At 36.3% G+C, this 16078-nt stretch overlaps 1 protein-coding gene and 1 pseudogene across 1 annotated transcript in view; one reads left to right on the top strand and one right to left on the bottom strand.

The window, feature by feature from the left end:
- Nucleotides 1-16078, top strand: part of GPC5 (glypican 5) — a 1045029-nt gene that overhangs the window by 894931 nt on the left and 134020 nt on the right. The window lies entirely within an intron of this gene.
- On the bottom strand, nucleotides 7673-9346 carry LOC118848223 (annotated as a pseudogene).

Raw genomic sequence — 16078 nt, forward strand, 5'->3', positions numbered from 1 at the left:
TTCATTGTTTCTTGCTGTCTCTGTCATGACATCATTATCTTCAAATTGTGAAATTCTATTTTTAAGGAATTAATTTTCTTCAGTAAACTTTTGTAATCCTTTTTTCCATTTGACCAGTTCTGGTTTTTAAATCCTTCTTCTCTTCAGTGTATTTCTCCAATTACTCTATGACTAACCAAACTGGATCACTCTTTGCTTCCTGAATATGCCCTATTTCTAATACATTTTTTTCAAATTGTTTCTTGTGCCTAGAATGTCCACCATTTCCCTCCTTACCTGTCACAATATTGCCCATTCCTTAAGCACATTTCAAATGCTACCTCCTCAATGAAGTCTGCTGTGATTCTTCTTGTAAGTAGAAACTGTCTCCTCTCCCTTTACCTAGACAAGTGATTTTGCTGTGGAGATCCTTGAATGTCAGGATAAATAATTTACACATCATATTGTAGAAAATGGGCAGATATTAAAGGTGATTCTAATCCAGTTCTTCCAGGAAAACAGGGAGGAGTCCAGAAAGAGGGCATTGTTATGTTTTTCTATGGAAGACCATATAACCAACTCCAGGATGCTCTGAAGGATCATTGGTACATAGTATATAATTGCACAGAAATTATAGTTATGTATGCTTTTCAAGAAAAAAATATTCGTGTGGATATATAATCTTTATCAGAATTCAAATGATACTTTTAAAGAGAATCGTGATAGATTTCTCATCCTACTATTCTAATTTAGACCAAAATATTTCTCAAAATTTTCCCCCTAAATTGTATCTGGACTCTCTTCTCCCTTCCTCTTCTAGATTATCCCTTTAATCAACAAAGATTTAAATCATCTTCTTACTGTATGCACCATCTAAGTCTTACAGAAATTAGGTCCATCTTCTTTTACATCTTGCTTCCTTGGATGGGGTTATTTTGGTGTTATCTTCAGGAAAATAAGGCTTTTTTTTTGAAAAAAAAAAGGTCAAATTCTAGCTCATGTACATTATAGTTCCACACTTGGAAGATAATGCCATGATGAATGTACTAAAGGAAAAGATAAGCTTTCATGAAACCAACATAGCTTCTCATAAACATAAACAATGATTTCTATCTAGAAGCTTTATTTATAGTGTGCTTTGCCCAAGAAATTCCCCTCATTGGAGTGGGAAAAATGTCTCTTCACTTCTTCAGCTTTAGTCACATGACTAAACAGGAAAACATTAAACATTAAGCTGTTCTTCAAGTGTTTGAAAACAGTTTAGTTAATGGCATTTATCTCAATCTAAAAATGAAAACCTTCCATTACCTTTAATTGAAGACTGATCCAGCACACTGCAATTATTTTAAAAACTCAATGCATTTGTGTGGGTATATTTTATTGTATGCCAATATGATGTCCATTTAGTATGTTAGAATTACTATTTTTTACTATTTTTTTTAAACAACGATGAGTGATATTTGAAGGTTCCAATGAGGTCTGTTCTTATCTAATTAAATGCATTAGGATTAAGTGATTTCATAGCATTTGTTTTAATTTACCTCGCTACCACAGGGGTAATTCAATTTTCAAACAAGAATACGTATTTAACTGAGTGATTCCATGGATCAGTGCAATAGGTTTTCATTTTGGGACTATGGTTATGATATGAACCCAGAATGAGAGGAAAGAAAATGAGCTTAAGCTAATAACCACATAGTTACAGCAAAATTAGTTTAAGTAATCCCATATCATTTCCTTCTTTTATAGGGAAATATATCACAAAAACAGTACTAATTAAACAGTCTTGGCATTGAATTCTCAATAGGAAGGCATGAAATCATATATTGACATCAGGGAGCTCATTTCTGATAATGAAAATGCATCCAGAATCCTCCAATCCTGACAAGTTTAAATATGTCTTTTCTTTTCCCCCCTCCTCATTTTTCTTTCTTTCTTAATATTTATTGTCATGCCTTGGCCTCATACTCTCTCCTGCCTACTCTGTATGTCACAGTAGAATCTGATAGCCACCATAGTCTGATTACTTCTATGATAGTGGCCTTTTCTATGCCTGTAACAACAGCAGAATAAACCAATCTCAGTACTGTGTGTGTAAAACATAAGATACATATTTGTTCATATTCATAAGACTTTATAATTTTTCATCCATATTTAAATAGCATCTTAAATTTCAATTTGCTAAAAAATTCATTCATTGGACATTGATGAATGAGGAAACATGGTAGTAGAAAGAACACTATAGCAAAAGAAAGGAAACTTCAGTTTTAATCCACACCTTGGCACTACTATGCTTGTGATCTTGTTCAAATTTCTTAACCTCCTTAACCGCCTTCTTAACCTTTCTTAACCGCCTTAAATTCCTTACGTCTAAAACAAAGGTCTCATTTTTAATGACCATCATAGGGCTAAAAGTCTATTTTATGATTATTGAGCATCTATTATGTGAAAACACTAAGAGGAATAAAATAATTTGGAGGCAGCGTTTGCTCGTGAGAAGGAGAGAAAGAAAAAAAGTAAAACAGAGTGGGGGAAATGTCATACGTTTTTAACAACTGTATTGAACAAAAGCTAGTAAATATTAATATAGTACAAATGATAATTACCAAACAAAAAATTATAGTCAGATTCTTCCCTTTTTGCCTGCTGTTCTCACAACTAATAGACAATACAGGTTATCCAGATGTCATACAGTCCAAGTTATATTCATAGAAATATTACTTATTAGCTTGAAATATGAGTATAGTTATTTCCCCATTAAGAAGGAAGTTCATTGTATTAGATATGGAGATTAGATCAACTTATGATCAAAAGGTATAGACCTAGGGCGTGGAGTAAGTCATTTTGAGAAACTAGATTACTCTTGGAAATTTCACCTGTTAACATTACTTTAAAGCAGGCCAGGCAGATATTCCCAGTGCAAGGTTATCAGGAAGATACTAAGAGATTGATTACAACCTTGTGTTGTGAATTGTGGTACATCTGGATAACTCATATTTTCTATTACTTGTGAGACCAGGCTATTAGACGACACAGTGGATAGAACACTGGGGCTGGAGTTAGGACTACCAAGTTCAAATCTGTCCTTAGACAATGACTTAGTTGTGTGATTCTGGGCAAGTCACTTAATCATGTTTGCATCACTTTCCTCATCTATAAAATGAGATTGAGAAGGAAATGGCAAACCACTCTGGGATCTTTACCAAAGAGTCGTGGAGTCAGTCATGACTGAAATGACTAATCGGCAATTGTGAATTGTGGCAAAATTTCAAGGTGCAAAGCACAAAGGAGCTGGCCATGAAAGCAGATGGTAGGCTCTTCCACATAGTAAATTTAAGTTCCATCTAGAACAAGTGATGTATCTGCTAGTAAAATTGTGTAAGCATCATACAACTTTCATTTTTGGTTTAACTTAATAGTGTTTTCCAATTACACTGAGTTATTTCATTGTCCAAGCAGATTCTTTTCAAATATACCTTTACATGTTGCTTTTTAAATCAAACAATTTTTGTTGATATGGCCACCATTAATGGGTTGGGTGAAAAAAGAAAGATTCAATTATATTAATGGTCATTTAAAAATGTAAAGAGGGACTGACTAGTGAACTCATAGAACTAAACTGGGTGCTCAACCTGATCCACTCCGTCAGTATGCCCAGGTATCCTGTGACTGTTGCTCATCGACTATTCAAAAGCCTTTCTTGACCACCTTCCTACGGGTCCTTTGTCTCCCCAAAGTGTCTTTCCTCCATGTCTAACACAAAACAATACACAAAAAAACTATAGTCATATATACAAAAATGTGTGTATGTATGCATATGCATGCATATATTTGTGTGTGTGTGTGTGTGTGTGTGTGTGTGTGTGTGTGTGTATGCATATGTGTAGACAATTGGGGTTAAGTGCCTTGCCCAGGGTCACACAGCTAGTAAATGTCAAGTGTCTGAGGCTGGATTTAGACTCAGGTCCTCCTGACTCCAGGGTCAATGCTCTATCCGCTGTGCCACCTAACTGCCCCCATTTTTCTTTTATTATAATTTTTTAAAGAAAACTTTATTGAAATCTAGAGATGCTGACCACATTACCCTCCACTGCTGATCACTGACAGAAGATTGGAAGTAAAATAAAAGCAGAAAAGATTCAAACAAGAAGTAGATTCTCACCGTTAACAAGGCCCCCTCTATCTGTCGGGGCCAGAGATACGCTGGGGGTGATGGCGGTGGACCATTGTTGTTGTTTGTCCTCAGTTAGGGTGAAGTGAGTGGTGATTTACACTTGGTCTACCAATAAATAATATTCTGGAGCAGTGAGATGTGTCTACACCAGGGGTGGAGAACCATTCCTGTTGGAAGGCCACCTTAATATTTAGCTATAGTCAAAGAAGGCTACATTCAAGAAACTTCAATTAGATATACTTAAAAATGTACCTTATTTTGTAAAAATGTAACTACTTTGTACTTAATAATTTCAAAAATGGAAACTATTTGTTAATTTTAAAGTTAACTAACTTTTTGATGACTGTGTTCTGTGTGCTTCTTTTGGAAAGCATTTGAATATTTGGTTGCAGCATGGAGGTCTGCAGTTTCAACTGATTGTCTAGGTGGGTATCAGTCATTTGTGACCTTAAGGGCATCTTGAGTTGGGTTAGGTAGGAGAATGTAGATTCACAACAATAAGTGGTTCACTATCAAGAAAGCACTTTTCAGACATGTTGCTGAAAGCATGGGTATGCTACTGCATATTTCCATATTTCAAATGGATCTTTCTTAGCATCAACCAATGATTTTAAAATGTTATCTACTAAGAGCTCAATCAATTCCATCTGTAGCTCTTTAGGTGCCTTGGTGATATCAACTAGGTGAGGCTGCAGTGCTAATTTGAGTGTGATGCCATGATTCTCAAAGTCAGTGAACCTTTCATTGTATTCTTCAATGAACAGGTCTGTAGCAGCTGCTTATTCTTCACATAATTCACATATATCACCCTGCTTATCAACGACCTTTGCTAACTGGGGAAAATGTTCATCTGAAATTTCCTTTTGAAATGTTTGAAAAAAGATAGGCTTTTTTTTTAAATTGCCAAATTTTTTGCCATATATCATATGTAGACTTAGTTTTACCTTGCAAAGAAATAATCAAGTCATTTTGATTTGACATATCACACAGAAATACAGAATTTCTATAGAAATCTTTCAATAATTCACATTGCTTATTCTGTTCATAAAATTTAACTATCTACTCTCACAGAGATAAAATTTTGGCTAGCACCTGTCCCTGTGACAGCCAATGCGCTTTAGAGTGAAATGGCGAATCCACACTGAATGCCTCATTGACAATGCCATGTTGCATTTGCACAAATATAGTCAATGATACTTATAACTTGTTGCAAAGTGTCACTTGAAATAGTTGCTTCAGCAAAGATATTTTGCTGATGCAAGGTACAATGAAAAGAAATGAGAGCACCTGGATCTGTTAATACTTATTTTTTTATCTGCACAACTGACTATTTATATTTTCTTGTTATGGAAGGTGCACCATCCATCCAGACACTCACTTTATGACATTTATCTTGAAAGTTGTTGATGATATCAATTCTCTGTGTTCTGTTCTCAAGAGTGCCCAAAACGAGTAACTCTTTGTAGCAAAGAAAATCTTCTGTTATGACCAGAATGAAATGTAAAACCTGTGCCTAGTCAGGAGTATCAGTTGATTCATCCAAAGTGATTGAATTATATATATATATATATATATATATATATATATATATATATATGTATATTTATACACATATTCCTTTTGATGTATTTCATGAAATCATTCTGTTAAGTTGAAGGCTAATTCATTCTGCTGATGAGTTATGGTTCTCCTTGAAAGAGGCAGATGTTTATACTTTGAAATGTTATCAGAACCTAAGCATCCTACAACTTTGACAATTCATTCTTTCACAATTTCCGCATCACTGAATGACTTCCCTTTTTCTTGAGTATACAATCTACTTTATAAGGTGCTTCAGTGGCATTATTTCCAGGTCTTATTGTTGCTTGGAATAATTGTCTTTGCTTTTCATATTTTAATTTCTGCAATACAAACTTTCACACCTCTCTCACTAATTTAAAATATTTGTGTCCTTATGAGTGTTATAATGCTGATGAGCATTGAATTTCTTTGATGTTGATATTGCAGTATCATAAAGCAAGCAAATCATCTTATCTTTAGCAGAAACAAGATAATATTGAAATTACCAATTGTCATTAAAAAAATCTATTTTCTTCCTTTAGCAGGCTCTTGGTCTTCTTTGACATGATTGACTATTAAGCAGACAGAATTAAAAAATTCTGTTGAGCTGTGCAACTATTCACAAATTCCACTGCAAACAGAAGCACAATGTACCATTGTCAAAAGCTGAAAACACACTGTCATGCTTGATCCCCATAAGCTCTCACCAACCAGCCTAGTAGAACCAGTCAGGAGGGAAGTTAGAACTAAATAATGAGTGTAGCAGCCATCAAGTTAGCCTTTATGGCTCACTAATGTTCTAATTGTGCTGGTCAATCAGGGAGGATTATTTCATTGAAACATTTTTATTCTTTGGTATTTTAAATACATTCACTTTAAAATAAAAATATAAATGATGAATAAAAATGTATTAATAAAAATAAAAAGGATTTGTTCTGTAAAATTTGGATTTAGTCAAAAGGCCACCCTTAAGGACCCAGAAGGCAACATGTGGCCTTAAGGCTACAGGTTCCCCACTCCTGGTCTGTATTGATTGTGCCCTGGGCTACACTTACTGCTAAAGTCACTGATTTCACATGTTAGGATAGAAAAGGGATCCTCCCTGCCTGTTTCTAGGGGTTCTTTCTTTGTCTAAGTCTTTGGGCTGGTCGGGGGTTTTTTCAGACTGACTTTATAGAACGTCTTTGGAGAAGAGAGGCTTCTTTTCTGTCATGGTGAAAATGTGATCATGCTGACAGCCTGTGCTATTAGAAACAGAAGAGCCTGTGTCAGGTGGTGAAAATTAGGGAGCTCTACCAAACCAAACCTAAAACAGAGACAAGATGCATTTCTAAACTACTGACTTGGAGCCATTCAGGACATTGAAAAGCTTAGAAAGGGAAATTTGTGCTTCACAAAGGACTAAATGTGGTATTAGATAAAAATATATTTCCCCACTGATAGGCACTGTGTGATGCACTGAAAAAGATGGGTCTGAAGTAGCAGCACAATGTGTTCACATACAGCATCTTCAGACCATCTGACCCTACCCCACCTCTATCCCCCAACTGGGAGGGTGGGATGGAGGCGCTGTCTGTCTCCCCCACAATCCTCCATTGCTGTCCATTTATTTAGATAGAAACCAAGGTAATTCATTAATGGAAAGGACAACGGGCAGTGTCAAAATCAGCACCAGGTGGGAACCACGAGCTGGCAGTTGCTTCTGAATTCACCCTCAGTTCTTTTGAATAGACTGTGCTGGAATTTTGAACCATCTGCAAAGAGTGCAGATATGGAAAACAAGGCTCACTATCATTAGAATGTTTTTAAATCTCTAGAAACTTTCCAGATGTACATTTTTTGGAGTCCCCTACCCCAAACCTCACCAAGAATCCAAACAGGGAACCATCCCCTCTTCTGCTTGAGCCCCAATAGGGCTTGTTCACTGGATAGCTCATCATTTTTTCAATTCCTTTTTTCTTACTGCTCCTCTTCCTCATCTTCATTACCATCCCCATCCCCATCATGGGAGTATGTAATCTCCTGGAAGACCAGTGGAAAGAGGTGGGAAGTTTGAGCTCACTGATGGAGCATGTCAACTGGTGCCATTTGTAGTCACTGTCTTTGAAATCCACAGATTTATGGTTCTGTGTAGTGAGGGGTGAATTCTATTTTATGCATGTCCACATGGATATGCACCACTGTTGATTTATGAGGCATCAAGACATGAGCTGCTCTGAAGAGGTAGTTGAATGGATTATACAGAAGGTTGATAAAAGAGGTAGCATAGAGTTCTGCATGACCATCACTTGACTAGCAAAAAAGTGTCTGCCTTGAGCCACTGCAGAAAAGACTTCCCATCATCCCATAGCACACATCTATGTCACGAGTTACTTTCTTAATTTGTCTCTGAATAGGGCTGATATCTGGGCACTCATCACTGCTGCTCTCTAGGAGCTTATAGAGTTCTGCCAAAAATATATCCAAGCACTGCAGGTCCTCAAAAAGTGAACTTTTGTCAGTCCAGATGTGCAGCTCCTGTGCAAATCTGGGAATCACAAGGAAAGTCTGTCACCTTGTTTCTTTGATTTCAAGATATCCCTAAAATGTGGTCTCCAATATACAGAATAGCCTTGCACTTGGCCCCCAGTATGTCACAGATTGTTTCAGATGAACCTCCTGAATAGAAAATTCCTTGTTGGAGGGGGCCTGTCTATGTACCAATCTTTAGCTTGTTAGTTTTAGTGTCCACTTGCCTCAGGACTGTACCTTCTCTAATGAACAGTGTTTTTGTACATCCACAAAGATTAAATCAAAATAATACTGGCATGGTCGATGCAATGTCCCTGACTTAGGGCCATGTGGGAAATCAAATGAGTAAGTTATAATTTTATCAGTATATTTGTAGTCACTGTTCATAGTGAGAAACTTTTCTTACTTCCTTCATTTGGTTTTAGAAGTAAAGGTGGCTTCTCATTTTTGACCACATGTTTCTCTAGATTTTCAATCATCTTTTCCTTGAGGAAACCTTTTTAATGAGCCCAATCAATGGTGTCTCTCCCATTCTGAAACCTCCTCCTGAAGGACATAAAATAGATCTCCATCTTTAAATACCATCTCACAGCTGAACTATCTGGCACAAATCATAAAAAAAATCTACTAAGCAGACTAACAGGTAGGTCTCTGGGAGGTTTAACAGTGTGTTCAGAATGTAAAATCTCTCTGTCATCTCACTGGATAAATATATTGGGATAATGTTCCCAAGTTTTAGGTTCCTTTATGAAGGTAAATCCATCTGCACATATCAGGAGGTTTCCATAGGCATCAACTTTCAGAAAGTTCCCATATAGCATTGCAAAGACCAGTCCTCTGGTAGGAAACGTAGAATCATAGACAAAACTGAGCAACTCCTGGGGGTATCCAATGGAACCTAATCTTTGAACTATCAGGTCAAAACCAAGAGATTCATATTCTGGGGATTTATACAGAGCCAGTGTGTAATCCATATCAAATCCAAAACACCTTATCTTTTCCATGGCTAAACTCTGGTTCACAAACACCTGGTGATAGGCTTCTTTCCAATACTTTCTCAATGCCTGCCTGTCCATGTTAACTGGCTGTGTTCTGTAACTGACCACTCCAGGAAGTGGTCATCTTTTTTTTTTCCACATGTGCAGCCCCTCTGAATATCAGAAAACCCAACATTCAACTGCTGCAGATCTCCTGTTGCCCTCCAGCCCCCTTTCTTGCTCCTTTGCTTGTATAGGGCCCCTCCCCCATAGCACAGCATAGCAGCTCACCTAGTTTTCTCTCAGCTAATCAGGAGTCATATCTCCCTTAGGCAACATGATACACAGGGCTAGCCTTCTGCAAACTACTCCATCAAAATTGCATTTATATGATGTCAAAGAAAAAAAAAGACCAGTTTTTCACATTTGTATTGATTGAATTGACTATCCTTCTCCTAAAATCACACTGTCTTAACCTTTGACTTGTGTAGGTCTACTCTCAAGTAAACAAAACAAAAACATAGCAGTAACATGGAATTTTTATTTCTAGACCAAAGTTTAAGATTTAGAAATAATAGGATCTTGGTTTGAGAGGGAGTATATTGCAGCATTGGTTGAAATATATTCCCCTGAAAAACCTGTGGATTCCATCAAGATTTTAAATTGAAAATGGATTAAAAAAATACCTCCATACACCTGTCAATACATATATACAAAATATACTGATTATTGCATAGGAAGAAGAATATCATCAGAGAAGATCAGTAATTCATAGGACATTATATCCAAGAAGAGGGGCAGTGGTACGATTCAGTAGCTTAGTTGTATCTACACAAATGCCCATAATATACACAGTAAATAAGGTAACTAAATATCTTAATGTAAGGGAAAATTCTGATTTCATAAGCATCACTGAGACTTGACTTGGTGTTGCTTGTGTGATCAGAATGTGTTTTCATAGAGATATATCTTTTTCAGTAGGAGCAAATTTAACAAAAGTTGTGGTAGAATAGCATTAATGATTGGATGAAGAAACATTTATTAAGCACTTGCACTTTGCTAAGGACTAAGGATACAAATAAAAGAAAGAAAAAACAATCCCAGCTCTCAAGAAGTTTCTATGATGTTAAGGGAAGATAAAGGAGAGCTGCAGTTGGATCTACAGTGGGAGGGAAAGGATATGACATGGTTGGAACATGATCAGAAAGTATCTGAATCCAGACAAAATAAGGTCAAGAACTTAACGTATCAAGAGCCCAGGGTGCCCATGCAAAGAATCTGTTCCAGTGGGAAGAGTAAGGAAACTAGAATACCAGGCAGTATGGTTTGAAAACATTGTAAATAAAGACAATCTATTCAAGTGAATTCTTATTATTTTCAGCTACATAATCTCCCATAACACTTTGCCCATCTAGTTCATGTGCTTTTCAGGCAGGGAGTTCAATGATTCTTAAATTATCTCTTATAGTTCTGTTTCTGTATTATCTCTCCTCCACTGTTTTATATAGTATGTATCTCACATTCTTCTAATTTTTTGGCTTTTTAACTCTATTCTAATATTTACTATTGTGTCAATGATTTTTTGAGTTCTTTTTCCTTTGTTCTGTGGTTTTTTTTTGATTGATTGCTACCTTGGAAAGATTTTCCTGTTTATGACCTAAGTTGGTAGCTCATCTAAGTTTTTTTTATCTTATGGGGTCTAATTTGACTACTTGTCTCTTCTGTCATTTCTTTTCAGTCATCCTGAATCTTGTGACCAATCCCTTCTGAAATTTTATCCTAGAGTTCTCTTACCTTATAGTATATATTCATTATTATTAATGGTTTTCTTGTGTAGCCACTGTCCCAAAGTCCATTGGTATGGGATTCTCTCTTCATTGGTGAAGATGAATGCCTTTCCCTGCATAAGGGAAAGAACTGAGTTGACAAGAGTGAAGAGAGCTTCATTTCTCAACCAGTCCCATTTGGGACTCTCAAGGCCTCAAGTTTTTGAACTTTGAGTCACTCCAGGTGCTTCTGGCTTTCAGCTCCAAGAGAAATGATGGAAGAGTCCAACGCCATTTCAGGTTGCTGATGAAAAAGACTTTGGGAAGATATGGGAGGACCTGGCAGTCTCTATCATATTTCTATTCCCAGTTTGTTACACTAGAGACTGCAAAGAGTTTCCCCTTGAGTGAGAATAATTTCTCATGGTTGAGATGAATTATCTTTTCTTCTAGAGGGAGAGTTGCTTCACTCTGTATGATCTGGCTTATATATTCTGCTTTGAATACCTTCTCTGATTTCTATTTTTGTTGTGGTTTGGATAAATGGGTTACTTTGCTCTTCACTATGTGTGTCCATCGTGAAACTGCCATATTGTAGGAATGAAGTTAAGCCTTGGATATAGAGCTTGGGGTCTTGCTTCCATCCCAACAATAATGACAAAGCGATCAGAAGTTAGCTTGAACTCAATCATATTCTCCTAGATGAACAATACTTAAAGAAGCAGGTATGTACACTTCTGGCCCAGTTTTCCTCCCACTGAGGAGAGCAGAGCAGCCTTTGACCCCAACTTCCAACTTCTCCTCCTGGCAGGGATTAAAGTCTTCCTTAGAGAAGGCTGGTGGCTGAGAGGCTAGAGATGTCTGTTCTGCCTCCCTTTGAGCTACACACAATGTTTAAGTATTTCTTACTTCTCTCTACTGGGCATAGCTGGTGATGGCCCGCAACTTACTGTTTCTCCCAAGTTTTTCTCATTTCTTCTGTTGTTGGGACCATTACTGCAAAAATCCTTTAGGGATAGGCTTGTAGTGTAAGGGTAAATAGTCTGCCTGCTACCCTAGCCCTTCTGAACTGACTGAGAAAAGGTGTGGTGACCTTTCTTTTGTTGTTGTTTTGTTTTTAATGCAGCCTATCTCAATTTAGTCTTTGAATATTTGTTTTTGTTTAATTTGAAGCATTTTCTTATTGTTTTTAAAGTAGTCTTAGAGGAGAGGTGGATTTATTTGGAACCTCTACATAACCATATTTTATCATACATGACTACTAGCTGTTCCAAGAGCTTGACATACCATTTCATGCCTCAGTGCCTTCATACATTTAGGCCATCCCCTGTGCCTAGAATATACTGTCTCAACAACTCTTTCTGTCAACATCCATCTCTTTCTTGAAGGCTAAGCTTGGTTGGCACCTGCTCATGCAGGCTTCCTTGATCCACTCAGCTGAAAGGATTCTTTCCTCTTTCAATCTTCTTAGAATACCTCCTAGTCCTTCTTTGCCCCCATAATATTATATCTTGCATTATACTCATCTCCAGCTGTATCCCCACCAATAGATGTTAAAGTCTTTGAGTTCAGGTACCGTCATTTTTCAACATTATACATCCAATTCCTAGCAGCATGTGTAACACATACTAGGGTTTTTCATAAACATTTGTTAAATTGCATTGAAAGATGAAGCACAGTATTTGGCAGTAAAAGGGTAGAGAATCCATTCCCTGGAGATCTGCTGGGCATGCTTTTCACTAAAAACAGAGCAGCTGATAATTATTGTCAAAATGAATGAAAATAAATGAAGGGAAGAGGTAGGGAATCAAATTAGAGTTCCTGAGGAAAAACTAGGTAGGAGAATAACCAGCTTAGGACAAAAGCTGGAAAACCTTACTAAGGTCAGCCTGAATGAAAGAAAAAGAATCCGACAATTTATTGGTACAAATAGAATAAAAGTCAAAAGGCCAAAAAATAATTTGAATATTTAAGTGTTAGAAGAAACAAATAAAAAGATTCACCAGTAAGAAAGAACTGTATAGTAAATTAAAACTGAGGAAAAATCTTGAGAGGAATTAACCACTGAGTCTGGAATTTTTTGATAGAATAGGAGGAGAATGCTGCAAATAAGCATTTGTTGACTGATTTTGGAAGAGCAGATTTGAAAGAGTTCAGAATAAAAGGATAGGTAGCATCCCATGGCCTAAAATTCTACAGAGGACATAAAGCCAATGAAGGAATGAGGGTACTCCCAAGGATGGAATTCTGAGAATTCAAAGACACATTACTCTGATAATAGAGCAAAGGGAAAGTAGTACAACAAGCATTGACCCATTTAAATTATTAAAAGAGGCCTCACAGAAGATGAAATTAAGGACAGTTAAATTAGGATGACACAAAATGATACAGCTCTCCAAGAGCAGTGTGGCTCAAAAATTTTTAAGGTGCTTTAATCTATTAAAATTTTAGCAGCTTGAAATTGTGCTAAGGCTTTTGATTCATGTTTATAGTGATAGGAATGATAAATCTTGGAAGGGACTGAGGCTTGCAAAGAATGTGAATAACAACCCTCAGGGCTTTCTATATGTCTAAAGATCTATCTCTTTTCATCACATCTTATTTAGGCATCTAGCACAGGAAGTGGAAAATGAATTTACCTTCAGATACCAAAAGCATTTATCAGTGATTTAATCATTTATTTGTTAATGCTGCTCACATGTAACTACATAACTATTAAGACAAGGAAGATAGCCTACATACATGCAACCCACATATCATTGACAAAAATAAGCTTTCTATTATTTAGGGAATAAGAGGATCAAAGAAAGAACAGAACAGATGTTCAAAAATTTTTTCTGGACACTGATCTATGCTGAGCCTGACAATTCCATCTAAACTCCTAATGCTATTCCATATCATATTTTGACTATGAAATCTATCCCTAACTTAAACACAAACATATTCATGAGTAGCTATAGTCAGTCAACAAGCATTTATTAAGCTTCTATTATATGAGCTAGGCACTTTACTAAGCAGTGGAATTAAAAAGAAAGGCAAAATATAGTCCCTGCTCTGAAGGATCTCAGAGTCAAATGGCGGAGAAAACATTGTAAACGACTATGTGGAAACAATATATAAATATGTCTCTCTATATGATAAATTGGAGAAAATAGAGTGAAATCACTATCATTAAGGGGGATTGGGAAAAGCTTCATGGAAAAGGGACTTTAGGGAAGATTTGAAGGAAGCCAAAGAAGCCAGAAGGTGGAGGTGAGGAGGGAGAGAGTTTCAGACATGGCAGACAGCAAGTGAAAAAGTCCAGAGCTGGAAAATGGAGTATCTATCTATGGGGAAGAACTTCAAGGAAGCCAATGTCACTAGATGACAAGAATATTGGGATAGAGGAAGTGGTAGAAGCAGTCTAAGATGTAAGAAAACCTTTGAATGAAATGTAGGTAACGATAATAATCTACTCATCATTTCATGCACTTTTCCACTATCATCTTTTTGAAGTGTACCTTTCCAACACTAAACAAATACTAATCAACTGTTGAAGAAGAAAAAAACCACAAGTTTCTTGTTAAAGTGTTTCATTCTAGACTACATGCTTCAGAGACAAAAAATTTCAAATAAGTTACATTCAAAAAACCCCTTTAATTGAGACTAATGTTTGATTTTGATTCAAAGGAAGTTTCTTTCTAATTTTGAAGGAAAAATATGCCATTAATGGAAAAAACCTGACACTTTATTAGGATTATATCAATATTCAGTTATTAAAAGATATATATACATAGTGTGTGTATGTGTGTGTGCATATATATGTACATGTATATAGATAATTGATGATCTTGGGCAATTTTAATCATGTTTTTGAGTGAGATCTATAACTAAAATAGTGCTTTAAAAATATATTACTTTTATTGTATTGTTCAAAGTGTTCCAAATAAGCTTTTCCTTTTGTCTTGGAATTTGCTTGAAGCCAGAGTGCTTTTTATGAGTTTCTTTATGACAATCTAATAAAACATGGTAGCTGAGATCACTTTTACTCCTAGTCAACAGGGAGTCCAACAAAAGGAAATGAATGAAAAAGTGATACCTTGAATACGATGTGTGAAGCACTGTGCTAAGTAGCAGGGGTACAAATGGAAGCAAGATAATCCTTGCCTTCAAGAACCTTACATTTTATTAGGAGGATACAGGGAGGGGTGTTTTGTATGTAGAAGTCAGAATAAATGGTGATTGCAGTCATATGGTGAATAGTTGACATGTCCTTTCTGAGAATGATAGTGTTAATCTGATTACTGATCTCAGGGCTATAGTTAGAAAACAAGAACTTAAGACCAATGTGGGGAGAGGATGGTAGGGGCAGAAGCATTGCACAGAATTGCCCTAGAGGTAGTGGCCCAGGGACCAGGCAAGATAAGGTAAATGCTCATCAGTCTGATCCCAATGGAAATTCAAAGTCCCACTATTATTTTTTTTCTTATTCTGTGGACTCACTAGAGGATCAGGTAGTTCCCAAACCATCAAAAGACTAAAATAAAAAAGACCACATAAGCTGGTTTTTATGTCAAAGGTTCTTAATGGCATAGAGTTACCTCAAATATATTTATTATCTTTGAATATTTTAAACTAGTCTCCCTTTGGGTACCACAGGCTACTTTGCAACTTATAATTTACTCACATTCACAACATATTTTTGGCGACATTCAGCAAATATTATTACTTATGTATGTGTTATAAGTTTTGATGCAAAGCTCTTTTGAAAGTGCTAAAATACCCTTTTTACACAGAATCACTAAGGAAAGTGATCTCAATTACAGTTTCAGGAAGAAAAGAAGACAGAAGAAGCATGTTAAGAAAGTCTATAGGGGTTATCTTTCTCCTGAATTTTCCTATATCTCTTGATGGGATCATCATTCCTCCAGCAACCCGTGTTTACACTTTCTTTGTTCTTGATTTCTGACTTTGTATCACCTCACACATCCAAATAGTTGCCAGGTCTTGTTTATTCTGCTTTTAAAATATCTCTCACTTATGCTCCCTTCTCTTTATTCACATATCCACCTCCTTAATTCAGGACCTTATTACCTTTCACAAGAACTATTACAATATTGTCTTAATTTGTA

The sequence above is a fragment of the Trichosurus vulpecula genome, chromosome 4 (assembly GCF_011100635.1).
Source record: "Trichosurus vulpecula isolate mTriVul1 chromosome 4, mTriVul1.pri, whole genome shotgun sequence".
NCBI classification, from domain to species: domain Eukaryota; kingdom Metazoa; phylum Chordata; class Mammalia; order Diprotodontia; family Phalangeridae; genus Trichosurus; species Trichosurus vulpecula.